The sequence below is a fragment of the Diabrotica virgifera genome, chromosome 9 (genome assembly GCF_917563875.1).
Source record: "Diabrotica virgifera virgifera chromosome 9, PGI_DIABVI_V3a".
NCBI lineage: Eukaryota > Metazoa > Arthropoda > Insecta > Coleoptera > Chrysomelidae > Diabrotica > Diabrotica virgifera.
The window spans coordinates 173,911,642-173,930,441 of NC_065451.1; the positions used below are offsets into that span (position 1 = coordinate 173,911,642).

The 18,800-nt window shown below is 29.7% G+C and overlaps 1 protein-coding gene across 2 annotated transcripts in view; it reads left to right on the top strand.

The window, feature by feature from the left end:
* The first annotated feature begins 5,409 nt into the window (after nucleotides 1-5,409).
* LOC126891928 (probable ATP-dependent RNA helicase DHX35) overlaps nucleotides 5,410-18,800 on the top strand; it is a 396,116-nt gene continuing 382,725 nt past the window's right edge. Inside the window, exon 1 of one of the 2 annotated variants that reach the window (XM_050661273.1) lies at nucleotides 5,410-5,944. The gene's annotated coding sequence lies outside the window, so the exon portion shown is untranslated. The remainder of the gene's footprint in view (nucleotides 5,945-18,800) is intronic. The other variant, XM_050661274.1, reaches the window with a different exon arrangement.

Here is an 18,800-nt window from a genome sequence, read left to right on the forward strand (position 1 = left end):
CATTTCATTATTGGATTGATTACCATTGCCACGATCTAACTTGCAGACGTTTCTTAAAATGAAAGTACGGGACGGGGTTAGTTATCAGCCGATACAAATATCAATTTCAGAGAATAAATCTCTATAGCTATCCAGCTAAAATTAATTAAAATATTTCTTCTTACCTGTGACTTTGCAATCTTGCTGCAGCTGTATTTTTTATCACATTTCCACATACACAACATTTAGCCGCGTGCTTTCCTTCTATCTTTAATACTTTGAATGATAATATATCATAGTTTTTATTCAGTTTTCTGCCACTCATTTTGATTCTGATCAGATCAGATCACATTCAAAGTTTACAACTGAATAATTTCATAACATAACCTCACTTTTTTCCATTATGGACACGTTGCTGACATTGTCGACATTGTTGACACGTTCTCGACATTGTCGACACGTCTGTGTCGACAATTAAAGTCGACGTGTCGATGCCCATCTCTGATCATGAGTAAACCTACCTATTTGATCTGCCAAAATACATAGTATGTAATACTTTTATTTATATAATTTGATTACCATCAAAATTTCTATCAATATTCACCTAATATATTGTTTTTTTACTCTATGTTTTGTTGTATTTTTTCAATTCTAAATAATTTCAATTCAAAATTAAAATAATTTGATCAATTTTCAAAATATCAAAATATCACAAGTTTAATCCGTTTAGTTAGTCGATCTTCGTAAATAATGACACATAGTGTCCGTGGCTAAGCGGAGAAGGCGAATGAATTCCAATACCAACCGCTCTTATCAGCGCTGGTTCGAGTCCCAATAGAAACTTTCTTTTTTGTTTTTTTTTAATACATTTTATGATTGCAAGTATATTTATTATATAATTGTATTTTTAGAAAATACGTATTTACTTAAAAAAATTTTCGACAATTAATGTTCAGACATCATTTGTGGCTTGTTTAATGTGTTTGTGTGTGTTTTATTCTTTTATTATTTTAATTTTTGGCACTGTTCTAATAAAAATGTTTGAGAAGTAGTAAGTATAAATTAGTTTAATATTTAAACAAAATATAAATAAAAAGTATATTAATTTCGTTTAAATCATATAATAGAAGTATAAGTTCTTACGTGCGTACAAAGTACACAAACATTCTTTTTTTTTTATTTAGCTTAATGCCTCGACAACTAATGGACCTTGGCATTTTTGTTAAATTTTATAAAATATATTTATATTATTTTGATTTTTTAATTTTAATCAACCTATTCTAGGTACACCACTGATAACGTTACTTTGACGTAAAAGGTGCGTTTAAACGAGGTAAAATTTAAAAAAAAATCGGCTCCTAGATACATAATAGCCACTTTACACGATGCAAGTAATTGCGAAATTTATTGCACAAGTTCTTGCAGCAAGAACTTCTGCAATAAGTTGCAACTAGCTTTCTGCAATAAAGTGATTACAGGGTGCAAGTAATTCCATAAACTGACATGAAATGGACAGAAATTTTGACCGGTGCTTTGATATACCATAAATTTTAGGTTATGTTGTTTTTATAAATTAAAAATGTAATTTTTTGAGTAGAGTTATCAGATATACAGTGCTAGTCAAAAGTCCGTACCCCCCCTCGTATCTTTTGAACGGTTATACCTATAATAGTGAAATTTGGAAGAAGTAAATAAACGGACGTAGGCTTCTTAACTAGTCATGACAGGTGACGTAATTATGACAGATGACTTTACAGCGCCACTGTGACATATAATTTTAAATGGGACCTTATGGCAAGTGATACCTCGTTTGAAAGGTATTAAAAATACCTATTTAGTCATACTAATTTTGTTTGAGTTTAAGCTAATTTTGATGAATAAATGAAATAAATATAAAATTGTAGTTTCGCATTTAATTAATAAAAATTCAAAATTCCGCATATGATTACTTGACAAAAAGGTTGACGTTGACCTAAAAACTACTAGAGAATTGAAAAACGTCAACTTTTTTGGCAAAAAAACCATAGGCGGACATTTGCATTTTTATTAATTAAATGCGAAACTACAATATTATATTTATTTAATTTATTCACCAAAATCAAAATTAACTAAAACCCAAAAAAATTAGTATGACTGAATAGGTATTTTGAATACCATTCAAACGAGGTATCACTTGCCATAAGGTCCCATTTAAAATTATCGGTCACAGTGGCTCTGTAACGTCATCTCCCACATAACAATGATGTTCGGATCATGTTCTAAGCATATCCTACCAACATTCGTCGAAGTATATCCTTTTTAGTATATGCGTAGTACAAGCATAGCATGTACCATAAAAAACATTCTAAATTTCATGTTCTTTGCATGTGCCTCAAAGAATATTCTTGCACCGAATATACTGAGCACATTCGGGTACGTAGTATCTCGGAATGTTCGTAAAAGTTTATTCTTAGAATATACCTTAATAGAATATTCTTAGTATATGCGTAAGTATATGCAAAAGTATATGCTTAACACATCCTTGTATATACTTTTAAAATATCTTAAAAAGAATATACTATATGTACCTATAGGAAGAAGAATAATATGTTAGCCTATAGATTATCAACTTCGCATTAAGAATAATTAATAAAATTTATGTATTTTGGTAAGTACTACTGAACTATCTAATTCATTTTTTTTAAACCGTTTTAATTGTATGGTAAAAAGTTTAAAACTTAATTCTATTGAAGAAAAATGAGAAATTCTCGTTTCGTTTTCAGTTGAAATGAAATACCATTTTGATTTGAGTTTATACCATAAGCGTTAAGTATTTTTACCTATAATTTTCGGGAATCCGGAAACGGCCATTCTGACCCTTGCATTGCATTTTATACCTGCACAAGGGAAGGGGGTAGGTAACAAAAGAGCAAAATTATATGAAAATAGTTTCCAGTACAGTTATGCATTTATGTCTACGATGTTAGGTAGGACCAAGTATTTCTAGCTACAAGGACTAAAACATTTTTAAGAACATAAAAAGCAGTTTGAAAATAATAAATTCATATTGGTACTTCAATATTTCCTAAATACCTAGTAAGTAAAAGTATGTATAATGTATATAGACGCCTATAAATTTTAGTAATTTACATACATATTTATATATTTGGCTATTATATAATTATATAAGCAGCATTTTTATTTTGATGTGCACATAATAACTAAATATATTACTTATATTTTATATATAGGCTACTTACCCATATAATATTTATTATACATAGGTACCTATATAACTAACTAAAGTTTATATATTTTATACTTACTTTTTACGTAATATTGTAGAATGTAATAACTACATTCTCATATGCAATTAGAATATGTAACTATAATATATTAGTAGAACCAAAGAATACACACACCCAGTGGGTGTGTTAGTATTCTTTGGTAGAACCTATAGGATGAGATTGGGTGATGTTGAAAACATACTTCTGAGAAATACAGCACATCCTTGGAATATTCTTCCCATATACTAAAAATATGTGCGATAGTACATTCTAAGTATATGCATAGAAGGTATATAGCACTTCCTTGGAATGTTCCTCCCATATACTAAAAATATGTGCGATAGTACATTCTAAGTATATAAATAGAAGGTTTATAGCACCTCCTTAGAATCTTCTAAAAAGTATGTTCTTGGTATATACTGAAAAGAAGTGCGGTAGTACATTCTAAGTATATACATAGAACGTTTAAGTACTGTAATGTAGTATATACTCAGTATATGCTCTGCACATTCGCAATGGTAATTACGCATATTCTAAGTATATACTTTTTCTGAAAAGTATGTTCTATGAATCTACTAAGAACATGAAATTGTTATGTGGGCTGTCACTATTACGTCACCTGTCATTACTAGTTAAGAAGCTTACGTCCGTTTATTTCCTCCCTTTAAATTTCACTATTATAGGTTTAACCGTTCAAAAGATACGAGGGGGGTACGGACTTTTGACTAGCACTGTATAATGTCCACTTTACATCAACAATAAATTGAACAAGAAATTGACAAAGTTATTCAAGGCCAAATTTGACGTGTACAAAATGTATGGTTTGTAAAAGAAAATGAAGGAATTTGATGAAATAGAAGAATTGGATATGTTTTATTTTGTCAAATTTCTTTATTTTCTTTTTATTCACGGCAAAATTGGATGTAGAATTGTATTTTGTATAAGTCAAATTTGACCTTGAAGAAGTTGGTCAATTTCTTGTTCAATTTATTGTTGATGTAAAGTGCACTTTAGATTAAAAATGTTAGATTATAATTTGAAAAAATTATAATATGTATTATGTGTATAACAAAATCAATTAATACCTAATGCAAGTATACCTATAATACATTATTCATTTACAAAAGGAAACAAGTTGTTAAATACAAAAGAAATAAAAATAGAATATAGTTTCCTTAATCCCTATATGTTGCATAATTAAAGTTCAATCACACAACACTTTTTTCTATGTTAAAGTTATCCGCCAGAATAATGTTATCTGTGAAGCGTGAAATTGGTAAAAAGTTCCTCTACTTTTGTCAAAAATTGTTTAGTTTGAAATTTAGGATGACAGAATGTCAAAACAAACAGTGTAGCCTTAAAAGTTACTAAAAATATAACCAAATTGCAGAAAAAATTGCATGAAAAATAGGACATGTTCTATTTAGCTGCAACTTGCAAGTTGCAGCTTTTCTGTGCAATTCGCGTATGACACGATGCAATTTCTATTGCTGCAAGAAATTGTGCAATTAATTGCGCAATTAGTTGCATCGTGTAAAGTGGCTATAAGCCTGTAAACTATTCAATGATCGTAACTGTACCTATGTAGATAAATCTGCTGTAAAAAAATTAATACTAACTTCGAGCCATCGAGAAAAATCGTAATTAAAATACATATGTTTGGTGGATTTGACTTTTAAATGACGCTAATTGGATATATCTGAGAGATATGTGCATTTATTAAGTGATAAAACCATTCATAAAAACAAAATAATAGTAATATTCAAAAATCAAATAAAAACTAACCGAAACCGGCCCTGATCAGTGTAAGAGTCAAACATTTTTTAATGTATATTAGAAAGGGATAGACGTATAGCACGGATCTGTCAAAACTTCGAGGTTAAAAGAAAACTCGGATAGTAGCGCAATGTTGTCAAATGTATAAAATATAATAAACTTTTAAATTCAAAGTTAAATGTTGCTTGTCAATGTCAACCCATATCGATGTAATTTATCCCATTTAAAAATTTATAACATTGTTAGTATTATAAAAAAAGTACTATATAAAATGCTAGATTAGATGTAAACGTAACTTGTTTTACAACATAAAAAATCTCGTTTTGTTAATACTTTTCGACGAATTGGCATCGATGTTATGGGGGAAATGGGAGATTTCGTTTGTTTATTGTTTTGTTTAGTGCTCATATTGCTCAAGGTGCAGTGCGTGGTACGTACTCGGTGTCCGGTGTTATGTAAACGAACAGGTCGGTGAAATGAACACATTGAAAATGTTGACCTTAAAAATAAATAAGTCCAAACAGCCAGTGGCTCTCTAAATTTCATTAATGGCAATTAATTAAATTAAAACTAAAAATAAATTACCTGTTGTTGGGTACATATTAGCAAACAGAGTAATAGAATCACCGCCTACTCTACAGTAACGTGCGAATATACGTCGGTCATAGACAAAAAACAAAAACATTTTTGGCTCTTGTAACTGAACCATTTAATCGATTTTATTCACTTATTTATTCGGTTTTCCGCCTGCTTGATTTGTTTTGTTTACTATTCGATAGCGGTAAGCGGTACCTACAACGCGAGTCAGTGTAAATTCAATTTTCAATTCAGTAAAGTAATTCAGTAATCAGTCAAGTTTCGTTCTTGGAGGTCGAGTTTAGTGAGTGTAGTGTATAGGTACTGCCATTTAATTATATTTATGGGTAAGTGAAAAGAGATTTTCCAATTAAATTCATTATTCTCGTTGAAATAAACATAGAATATTGTCAGTTAAATAATAAAAGAGAAAGAGAAGTATATTTTATTTATATTTTTCCACAAATTTGAAATTATTAATGTAAAAAAAGTGTTCAAACTACTGTTTCTATTTAAAGGTATGATTAGTTGACCCTCAAAAACACTTGCAGTTTGGATTTTCCCATAATTCAGTGTAGATTGACTAAAAGTACACTTATTTATTTATATTTATTTTAAATAATTCCAGTATGTTCATAGACAGACTTTCACAAAAACAATATTTGTATTTGGTATAGGTTTTAAAAATAGTTTTATTTAACATATTGCTTCAAGATTCATTGCCAACAAACTTATTATTGCCAGAAGTTTACCTTGGTTTTTGGTTTTTGTTTACAAGAGTTAAAGCTTTGAATGAATTAAGTAAGTTGAAAGATGAAAATAAAGCTTTGAAATTATTGCAATGTGTAATAACTTATTAGTTCATTTGTTTTGTGTATTTGTACTTTTGTTTTGTGTATTTGTACTTTTGTTTTGTATATAGAAAGTACACTGTTTTTATTCACTTGTTTTGGAAGTGTTTGACCAAATGATTTTATTTAATTTAGGAAAAAGGATCTACAGGTTATATTATGTCAAAAATATTTTCCATTCAGGAATTATAACTAACCTGATTAGTTCAGAGAAATAAGCAAAACAGTATCCTGCTGGTGACACAACCCCCTCCAGGCCGAAACCAAATTTTTTGAGTAGTATGGACATCTATAATAATAACCTATATGTTTCCTGCAGCCGATTTTGATGATATACATAGTTATAAACAAATAAAATCACAAAACAGTAAATTTTCGCTTTTTTCGTCTATTGCCAAAAATTTAAACATTTTAAACAAATTTGAGAGTAAGAAACTCTTAAATCCTATAAAAAACTTCAATATGAAGTATGCTGAATATGGCAATCCTTCTTATTTTTAACTCAGACGAGACTTGTGAGTCTCTGGCACTTGGTCATAACACCTTTGTACCAAACCCTGTTCTTCTCCTTAAACTTTAATAAGTCCTGTGGCCTCAACGAAGGCCAACAGTTTTCTTATTGGTAGTTTTAGGATCTCTTCTGGTTCAAACCTCATTTCACCAGTGAAGTCCTGCCTTACATCACCTATCACACTGCAATGGCATAGTATGTGTATGGCAGTTTCTTCTTCCATTTCGCACTTTCTGCACCATGGTTCATTCACCTTACCTAGTTTGTATAGGTGATTTCTTAAACGGCAATGTCCAGTAACCATTTCAGTGACCGTTTTGATCTCTCGTTTATTGAATGTCAATCCTTATTGGTTGCTTAGAAAATTGCAAAATATAGGTTCACCTAGGGTTAGTGTGACAACATTAAATACTAATTTATATTGTGCTTTTATTTTATATATGATGTTATATTACACTTCTATTGCATTTCAACAGATTATTAAAAAAAATTTGTTTCAGTTCCTTCTGTTTATTAGGTTAAAATCATAGTATCTATTTATGTATGTATTTTAATTCGAATTTGAAATTCTGATATATTAGTCCAAATTTTGGATTTCTTCAAAATTATTTGTATTTAATTATGATTTTTTCTCTGCATGGAATTGCATAACTTATCTTAAACATTTAAACTTATTTTAAAGGCCCAATTGTCTTTATCCATTATTTTTTTAGGCATGTCACAGTAACCCCACAGATTTTCACAATGTGGTATTTCTGTGACAGTGAAACATGGGTATAGTGTGACATGTGACACTATCACCACTTACTACCGTAGTTTATTCAGGTTATGGTTGATAGTAACTTGCAACCGTTCATCAGAAGAGTAAGGGATCGCTGGTTCATCATCTATCACTCTATTAAAAGAGCATCAAATCACTGGCCAATCCTCCAGTCCATTACAACGGTGTCAAATCACCGAACTTTCTGTTGGGCAAGAAACACCACGGAAAGTGTTTGAGCATATCCTTCTGGAAAAGATAGTTCAAACTAGCATAAAAAAGAAAGTTAAACGAAGATCTGATATTGCAGAAATAATAACAAAAGAAGAACATGTACATCAGTTCTTTAAAGACAAAAGGGCTGAGTCCATTAAAGGTAAACAGAAAACCTGTCCAAAAACAATTAAGAAAAAGTCAAAGAAAGATGAATCAGACAGTGATGAGGAGATAGAAGATATATCTTAAGAAGATATTAAACAAGGCTCTTTTATAGTTGCAACTTTTATGGGTGGGAAGCGGTGTAGAACTGCTTTTAGGTATGTGTGTGTGTAATTGAAAACTTTGATCACATTAAAGATGAAATAGAAGTGGTAGGATTAAGAAGTGTTGATAAGGATAAAAAGAGTTTTGTTGTTAATGAAAGACAGTTCGTTTATTAGAATGTCTCAGATTATAGGAATATTGATGGATCCGATATCCCTTAATGGTGAAAGAATTCGGTATACTTTTAATGGAAAAGTTGATGTTTTCGAATGTTAGATGTTACTGAATTTGTAAACTAAGAAAAGGTTCTCAATAAAATACCTACTTTAATAAAAAATTGGTGTTTTAAATGAGAGATTTCACATTTTTTTTCTAAAATTGTCGAATTTTTAAATGCCAAAAATTATTACAATATTTTTGTAATGTCTTTCTTTGTCACACCAAGGCATATTCAATCCTAGGTGCTTTTAAATGGCAAAAAAGCTAGTTGTCACACTATCCCTAATCCTAGTCACAGTAACCCCATAATGAAGGGATAGTGTGACACCTTACCCTCTTAAATAAAACATAATGTAGAAGGAATTTTAAAAATGCAACATGCATATTCACTGTGCAATGATTGTGACAATTAACCAGAAAGTCTTCATTAAAAATCTGAAACCGTTCAATTAGAAGCAAATATATATTTTCTTATTTTAAAATCAAATTTGCATATTTTTACTTTTTTACTTCACACTACTCCTAGGTGACCCTATCATAAATTTTGCATTTCTATAAATGTTCATAACTTATTTAAAAATTAACTTAGAACCTTCTTATTACACGGAATGCTGAGCCTTATGGCGCTTAAATCATACCCTAAATTTCAAAGTAATTGGTCAAATAGTTTAAAAGTTATTTAATTTGTTTTTCCCAAATATATTTTTTTGCAACACTATAAGTCAGAAAATGATGAAGTTACAGTAATACTTTGGATAGTTCATGAAAGAAGAAGATTTACACTATTAATTTAATTAAAAAAAATGGCAAAAAATAATTCTAAATATTGCAAAATTATTTTGCAAGAACACGTGGATTAAAAAAAGTGGGGGCTAACTTCGTCCCTAATTGTCCTAGGACAATGTTTTTCTTTCTAAATGTGTATAAAAATTCAGTCTTTCTAAATGTGTAAAAATAATTTTTCTACAGGAAACTTAAAAAATTATTCTAATTGTTTATAAGTAAGCAGAAAATCGACATGTTTTGCAAAATAATTTTACACTGTTTAAAATTACTTTTTGTCATTTTTTTTAATTAAGTTAATAGTATAAATGTTCTTCTTTCATAAACTGTCCGAAGTATTACTGTAACCTCATAATTTTCTGAGTTTTTGTGTTGCAAAAAAATTAAATTTGGGATAAATAAATTAAATAACTTTTAAACTACACCGAGAGAACAATTTCTTTTCTCCTAAAACACCGATTTCTTTGAGCAATATTTCTTAAACGTTAACATATCCTATTAACTTAAACATACCGGTTCACATATAAAGAAACGAGTTTTTTAAACACAACTCAATAATTTCTTACAGATAATTTCTTCAATACTAAGAAATGCATTAATGGTTACATTTAATTTTCTTATCCTAAAGTTTTTATTTCTTAAATTGAAAATTACAAATATTTTGCAGTATAAGAAATATAATGTTAAGTTAATCCATATTTATATTTGTGAACAAGAAATTTTCTTGTAATCAAATAAATATTTTAAACCACAAGAAATAATTCTTCAGAAATACCCTCTGTAGTAGTTATCTGATAATCTAATAAAGTTATTTAAAAGTTATTTGCAGAATAGGAGTTTTGTTGTAAAACACAATGGAAATACTTCTGGTAAATTTAAGGCTAACTCGGGAGTACCACAAGGGTCTAATCTTGGACCACTTTTGTTCTTAATGTTTATAAATGATTTAGCAAATGTCATCCAGTATTCAGATTACTTATTATTTGCAGATGATTTTAAGTTATTCAAAATAATTCAAACTGTTAGGGATTGCGTAATGATTCAAAGGGATATTGAGAACATATTATTATGGGGTGACAATAATAAGATCAAATTCAATATAAATAAGTGCTACGTTATGTCTATTACCCGTAAAAGAGAACCAATAGTATTTGATTATTTAATAGGACTGAATGTTTTAAAAAGGACCAGTGAGGTCAAGGATTTGGGTTTGATTTATAATAATCAACTGTCATTTGCTACACATATTGGTAAAGCTGCAAAACGAGCGAACCGTATGCTGGGTTTTATATGTCGACAAACTTGCGATTTTACTAGTATTAAGGGAATAAAAATATTATATAATACTTTAGTTAGACCAATATTAGAATTTGGTTCCATTATTTGGGGACAACAACCTCAAGTACATTTAGAGGCACTAGAAAAAGTTCAGAATAAGTTTCTTCGTTATTTGTATTTCAAAAAACATCATCGATGGCCTGATTATGGAACCATAAGATCAACCATGCTAAGGGAAGAATTTGAAGTTTTGTCTTTGACTAGTAGGCGCAAATTTGTAACGGCAATGATTTTATATAAAATAATTAATAATATTTCAGGTACAATTGATTTACGAATGCGGATACCATTTAATGTTCCTCGAAAAGCAACGAGATATCAGTTGTTGTTTGGAAAAATAAGAACATCTGTTTGCTCTCCTCTAGAGGCCATGTTGAAACTAGCGAACAATATAAATTTAGTAAAAAACATTGATTTTACAATGTCAGTTGGTTGCTATAGACATATAGTGCAAGAGCACTTTAAACTAGTAGATGGATAATAGATATCATTAGTCTAGCTGTTTTTGTGTTAAAGTCTTCTATATCTGCCTATCAATAGTTGTGCTAATGACTGTATATATTAGTTATATTTGTTATATAAAGTTTATGATTATAACTGTCCATGTAAAAAGGTTTTAGGACCTGTTTGGATTTTTATAAATAAATAAATAAATAAAATAAAAACTTTGTCATTAATGCCGAAATGTTACTTGCAAAGAGATTTTCTTCCACAAAAGAATTGCGCAGATTAACTATTTATGATTTAGTCGTCAGTGTTTGTCAAGATGGCGTGATATGTTCATGTTCATATAGATGGATGTTGGATTTATTGGTGTACTTTAAAAATTAACGGATATTTTGAAGGTACGTACATATATAGGTATTAAATAAAAGTAAATTGAGTAATTTAAGATGTAATAATAATATTGTTGCGTATCCGAATGGTTAAAAAAGAAACATAATAGTATCTTTATATGTTTTTTAGGTATAATGATGGACGACTTTGAAATAAAGGAGCTTATTATTCTAACTGGGAAATATGCCACAATTTAAAGCTGGGACAGAATGATATAATATATAGCTTCAGAACAATATTAAGAAAGGAGTTATTAACCAACTGCTGGGCCTTCCAGAAATGGTAGAACTTCATACATGTAGATAAGTACCTTTTTAAAAATGTGTATACTTATGTATCAACTATAATACGTTTCTTCAATGTATCGTCTTCTATAAAAATATACAATACAACGCTATATCAAACATGGCGGGTGCAACGCTGAGGATTTGTTCTGTTAATTTATTTGAGATAAAGAAATCAGTTAGTCTAAAAGAAATATATGTTTATGGCTAAGAAATGTTATTGCCGAAAACCGTGAATTAGTTAATATGTATTAAATGACTTAGATGTAACCTAATAATACTTTCCCGTAATAAAATTTCTTAATGATTAGGTATGCTGTCTCTTTCTGATTATAAAAATTAAGAAAATTACATTTTATTATGTTTGCTTCAATGTTTTACATTGGTTGTATTTTCCCTCTTCTTTTAGCTAAACAATGTTTATTGTGTGACTTAATATTATAAAGATAAATAATTAATATTTCATTAACAAAAAGAAAAAAATAAACAAAGATGTGTAGGTTAAATAATGCCATGTTTAAACTAAATGTGATTGATTATTTATTAGTATTAATAGTTCTTATGTGGGGCCGTGTATTTGTTTTTTTTTTGTATTTCCTAAATTTGTCAAAATAAATATCTATATCATTATAAATTTTTTTTATTAAAGTAAGTTTACTCTTTCTTCATAACGATTTTGTTTTAGTGAATTGCTGATATACAAAGTGCTATTAACAAAAGAAGGAACATTTGAGGAAGTTGGATTTGCCTCTCCATCCTTTTATTGTTGTGTAGAAGATGGTAGAAGCCAGTGGTTTAAGAGTGGAGAAAATATTTGTATGTAATAATAACGTTTTATATCTTGTTTTATTAATAAATAATGATTTTACCTTAACACAATGATTTATTTCGCCGTATGTAATATCACTTTATTTTTAAGAAATATTAATTTAACTTTAAATATACGTTTATCTCTGCGAAATATATTTCTTAACATTAAATAAATAAATTATTAATAGTAAAATAATAATAATCCTTACTAAGAAATATTATTGCTCAGAAAGAATAGTTTTCTAATATGTAAAAAATATATTTTTATGACTAATAAAATTAATTAACATCAAGTGTAATTTCTTTCTGATAAATAGGTTTGAAATTTGCCAGAAAGTGATAGTTCAATCATGTTTAAGATATATTTCTTTGGCTATAGTAGAATTTATTTGAAATATTTTAGAAAATTTTATCTTACATACAAAGATATATTTCTTAGGCAATATGCCAAGTCGATCTTTCTTAAATATTAATAAAGTTTCTTTATGTCAAGAAATTTTTTCTCTCGGTGTACTTTTTGACCAATTGCTTTGAAATTTAAAATATAATTTAACCACAGAAGTTTCAGCATTCCGTGTAATAGAAGGTTCTAACTTAATTTTTACATTAGTTATGAACGTTTATAAAATCTCAAAATTTATGACTTATTTTGCAATTTTCTAAGCAACAAATAAGGATAGACATAGTCAGCGAAAGCCATATTGAAGTTTTTTATATGATTTATGAGTTTCTTATTCTCAAATTTGTTTAAGTAGAATGCTTCGCTTTTTAGTAACAGACGAAAAAAGCGAAAATTTACCGTTTTTTGATCTTCATTTGTTTATAACTATGTATATCATCAAAATCGGCTGCAGGAAACATATAGGTTATTAATATAGAAATATAGATGTCCATACTACTCAAAAATTTTTGTTTCAGCCTGGAGGGGGATGTGTCACGAGAAAAATCTTATTTCTCTGGACTAGATTCCAGATTCTATACACATATGAACATACATATCAACATATTAACACAATGAAAACATTAGGAAATGAACATATTATTTTGATAGAAATTGCAATTTTCTGTGCATAAGGTAGTTGTTGTAACACCTGTTTGAATTTTATCTCTATATGTGTTTACTGTTTACTCATGATAACTGTTTCAGTATCATGATATTTTACACACCCTAGGCTTTTATTTTGACTATGAAGAATTTGAAATTGGCCATTAAAAGAATTATTATTATCCAAAAGGTGAAGTTCGTAGATAGAATATGTTTTTGTATTATTGAAAGTCTTTTTGTGTTCTGCTATATGTTTGTTAAATGTTCTATCAGTTTGTCCAATGTAAGTTTTTGGGTAATCACCACATGTCAGTTTGTATACACCACTGTGTAAGTGCTATTTCTTCTGACTCTTGTGTTCTTAATATATTTTCTTAAGCTGTTGTTTGTCCTGAAAGCTGGTGTAATTTCTTTCGTTTTTCCCTGCCAGCCATATTTTTGTATATGTGCCTCTACGGGCCAATGTTATTATACTGTAGTTTTTGTATATGCCTCGCCTTGCCATTTAATTATTTCGTTAAAATTAATTTTTATTTACGAAAAAAATTTTAAGCACCATGTTGATCCCGTCAGACCAACTCGTTGAAGCCCTTTGTTGCCTCTACACGCCGTTGATCCCACTGCAGTGAGAAACACATAACACAACATAGTGAAGAAAGACACATTAAAGTGAAGAAAGAGGGAAACCCATAGGTACCGCAAATGGGGAAAATATGCCATAAACAAAACCAAAAAAGTCAAGGCATATTGTGAAAATTGTGAAAATCAGTTACGTTTTTGTATAAATTGTTTTAGTGAGGTTTATGCATAATTTTTTATGTACATATGTCATACATTGTATGTTGTATGTGTAAGAGTTTCTAAATACAGTTTACTAAAAATTCTATTTCCTTTATTATCACTTCCTGCCAAATAACTGGGACCACGAGGTACTATTTTCAAATAATTGAATGGGCCATTCTTACAGTATATATATACCTTCAGAGCCATGCGGTACATCTTTTCAATATGATACAAGTCTTCGAAATGCCGCCCCTTAAATATTATTGAAATTCAACTTTTATTTTATTGAAAGAAACTACACAAAATGAACGAAAACTTTTATTTTAAAAACAAAACATACTTTAAATTAAATGAAATGTATGTATTAACACTACATTAAGTGGGTAGGCGCAAAATTTGCTTGAAATGCTTTTTAAATGCATTCTTTTTTTTTCGAATTCTGAGAAAACTGATTAGTATTTTTGAAAAATATAAATGCAGAATAAAATATTACATTATTACCGAGGGCCGAAAGTCCTCGAAAATCTCTATAATGTCTATTTGAATAATTTACAGGGCGAAAAAAAGAAAATTGAGTGTAATTTTTAATTTCAAATATCTTATTCAAAAGAAACCTTTTGTTTATTCCAAGGGAATTTCATCTCTCGTTAAGAATGTATTCTTTCAATCGGCGTTTAAATATTTCAAGAATATTTATTAGTTTTTTGAGGATTCGAAAAAAAGTGAATACATTTAAAAAGCATTGCAAACAAATTTTGTGTTTATGCTCTTAAGTAACATTTACACAAATTATATTTTACCCTTATGACTTTAATTTTGGTAAATTCGTCAATCAGATTGGTGTAGTCTAGTGGGGATAGATAGGTGTGGCAGCTTGTGAGAACTCTATTGAAATAAGTGCTAAATGTTTTAGTTTTGTTTGTGCTATGGAGCTTCGTAAATAGTTTTTAATTTTGAAAAACTTCTTTCTTTCAAAAAAGCATTAACGGCAATGTCTAAAATATAGACGAACAAATTTATTTCAAAAGCTTCATCTGTTAAGAGCTCGTCCACAGATTTTTCGTAGTCAAATAAACGCTTTTTTCTCCTGGCTTAGCTGGAAATTCGGAACAACATTTTCTGCAATTTTTTTAACTTTTCATTTTTTCTATAGTTCTATTTTTTCTATTCATACACAATCTGACAATTTTTTTATTTTACTGTTTATGCCGCCTCCTTGTGATTCTGCGTCTGCCTCGCCGCATCATAGCACGGCTCTCTCTCCTGTCGTTTCCCCATTACTGAGGATCGTGATTTCTTCCAATATTCCTAACAATGTTTCTCCATTGGTCTCTATCTTCAGCTGCTCTAAGAGCTTCGCAGAATGAGTTTCCAGCTGAATGCTTTATTTGGTCAGACCATCTAGTTGATGATCGTCCTCTTGATCTCCTTCCCGATAGCACGGCGCGGCCCTGTATACCTTCTAGGACACGTGGATCTTTTGGTCTGAGATATTAGACATTATTATGAACCAGCAGTCTAACAAGCGTTAAAAAAGGTGTTGGTCCCATAGGACCAACATGGTGCATTAAGGCTATAGTGTTGGTTTGGTCCCATGGGACCAACGTGACAGGGAACGTGTTAATATATTTTCTTAAGCTGTTGTTTGTCCTAAAAGCTAGTGTTATTTCTTTTTTTATGTGTTTGGCAATTTTTTTTAAATACAATTCAGTGATCAGTCAAGTTTCTTTGTTGGAGGTCGAGTTTAGTGTCGTGAGTAGTGTATACAGCCATTGAATTATATGGGAAAGTGTAAAGGTAGTTCCCAATCACACTCATTATTCTCGTTTAAACGAACTTAGGAGATGATTAGTTAATTATTAAAGGTTAAAAAGAAGTATATTTTATTTACATTTTTCCACAAATATGAAATTATTAATGTAAAAAAGTGTTGAAACTACTGCATTTCTACTAGTTAACCAACTACTCGAAAACTATAAAAATAGTTTTATTTAACTGGTTGCATCAAGATTCATTGCCAACAAACTTATTGCCAGAAGTTTACCTTGGTTTTTGCGTACAAGAGTTAGTTGTGTACTTCATGTGTGTTGTGTACTTCTACATTTGACTGTTAAAAGTAAAGAGTGTTTATATTAACTTGTTTTTCAAAGTGTTTGACCAACTGTTTTATTTAATTTAGGAAAAAACATTTACAGGCTATAATAATTGTCAAAAATATTATTCAACCAAAAGTACCTACAGTCTGTCTAATTTACTTACCGTTGCACGTCATTATGTACGCCAGAGATCTAAGTTGACATAGTTGCCAAAGTATAAAAAAATCCTGAATCCATTTTAAATCAAATAGATCACATAATTATTGTAAACGTGGATTATACAACAAAACAAATTAATATTCAATGTAAATAAGTAAAAACTTAAGAAATAGAGAACAAGAATTAAGTTATAATCTTTTAAGATTTGCAGTGCAAGCGTTTTTGCACTGCATTGTTAATAATTAAAAAACGGCTCCGAACTCTTGGCATGAAGCCGGTAGGTTTCTTTGTATATGTCTACAATAACAACTAAAAAAGTTGTCAGATACCTCGATTATTCCAAGTCGTGATAAAATTAGGTGAAATTTATATTTTTATAGTAGAGGAGGTTTTTATAGTAAAGTAAATAATAAAAACAGTAAATGTAATAAAACAGATACTTATAGTAAAGAATATAAACAAATATGAAGTGACATCACCGCAACTGTCAAATAAATGTTACCAATTTATTCTAAAATGTCACGTTCGTTCAATTACAGTTACAGTGTGATTCGGGTAAATGTGCTTCATAAAAACGCTGTATAATCCATTTATACAAATTAAATGGAAACATATTATTGTGTATTTCTTTAGGTTAACATTAATAGAAATCTTCAAATATTATTTCTACGCGTATATAATAAAATATGTCTAGTGGCTGTAATTCCAGTGTATTCGGCAACGTGATTCTAAAAAAGAACACACCTACCGCCTAAATATTTCGTGTTGGTATCATGCGACGTCACAGGCTATGACGCGGATGACGTGCAACGGTTAGTAAATTAGATGAAGTATATACCTATGTGATTTCATAAACAAAGCAAAATACAAATGAACATATTTGATAAAAATTGAAGTTTTCTGTGCATAAGGTAGCTGTTGCAACACTTGTTTGAATTTTATATCTGTATGTGTTTACTCATGATAACTGATAACTGTTTCAGTATCAGTGTATCTGGTACCTATATCAAACTAGTAACATCGACCTACCAAACACCCTGTATATCACTGCAAAGAACTTTAAAAATGCTGCAAAATGACACCTCTCCCAGCATTCTAGCTCAATGGCAGCTATGTACGCATTTGATACCGCTTGGCGGCGCTAGTGTAGTTGGAGGTCAACGTGTGGTCAACGTTTTAACAATTCGTGAAGTTTGTATATGGTGTTTTTGATTACGATTTAACAAATAATAAATTATGGCCGAAAAATACGGATCTTGGGCTGTTTGTGCGATGAAAAACGAATCGAGGAGAAGGAATGCGAGAGTTACTGGAAAAAAGGAAGCCCTTATCGAATGATAAACTATATTAATCATCGTCTCAATGTTTGATATCTAAGGCTCAGAGGGTATAGATCTGAGGGTATTTTTATTTGGTATTGACTCACTCCCCCCACGAGTCTAGTGTATATATGATATCTGCCTTACTTTTTTATCAATTTAAAATTCCCAAATAAGTGCGCTCAGCATTAATTTTTGTGTTTATCTCATTTAAAAATGTGATATTTTCAAAATATTGCCGTCATGACAGTTGCGCATTTGCAGGGTTGTTTTGTTTTAAACATTTTGTTTTAAACAACTGTTTTAAACATGTTTAAAACACTTAAATTAAACAAGCGTTTTTTTTCATTTCTTTTGTGAATAATACATAAATATGAAAAAAATCTTATACATATTATTATACAGACTTTGTAACAAATATATTTTTATTTATTAATAATGGGAACGCAACAAAAATTGGAAAACTCAAAACATTTTGCTTACAAGAGTTAATAATTTTCTCAAATTGTTTTAGTCTCATAGTAATCTTGTAATCTAAGTCATCAATTTTATCAGCCACGTGATCACTTATAGAATTAAGCTCTTTAAAAATTGAAACCAACTTAGCAGCTTTGACATTGCCTAGCCGGTTACATAGTTTGGAATTGATTAAAGCGTATGATGAGAAGAGTTTTTTTATGTTGTATGACCATAGAACGCCACCATGCCAATGGTTGTACATTAGATGTTTAGAAAATATATGTATATGGATTAAAGGGTACACACTTTGCCTGGTAATTAATAATAATTGGTAATGCTTCTGGATGTGAAGTGAAGTTTCTACATATTCCGTACCTACCAGTTTTTATTTGCTCTTGACTAAGACTAAATTTATTTCCACTAAAGCGATGAGCAAGCAAACTTGTCAAGAAATGAGCCTGGATCA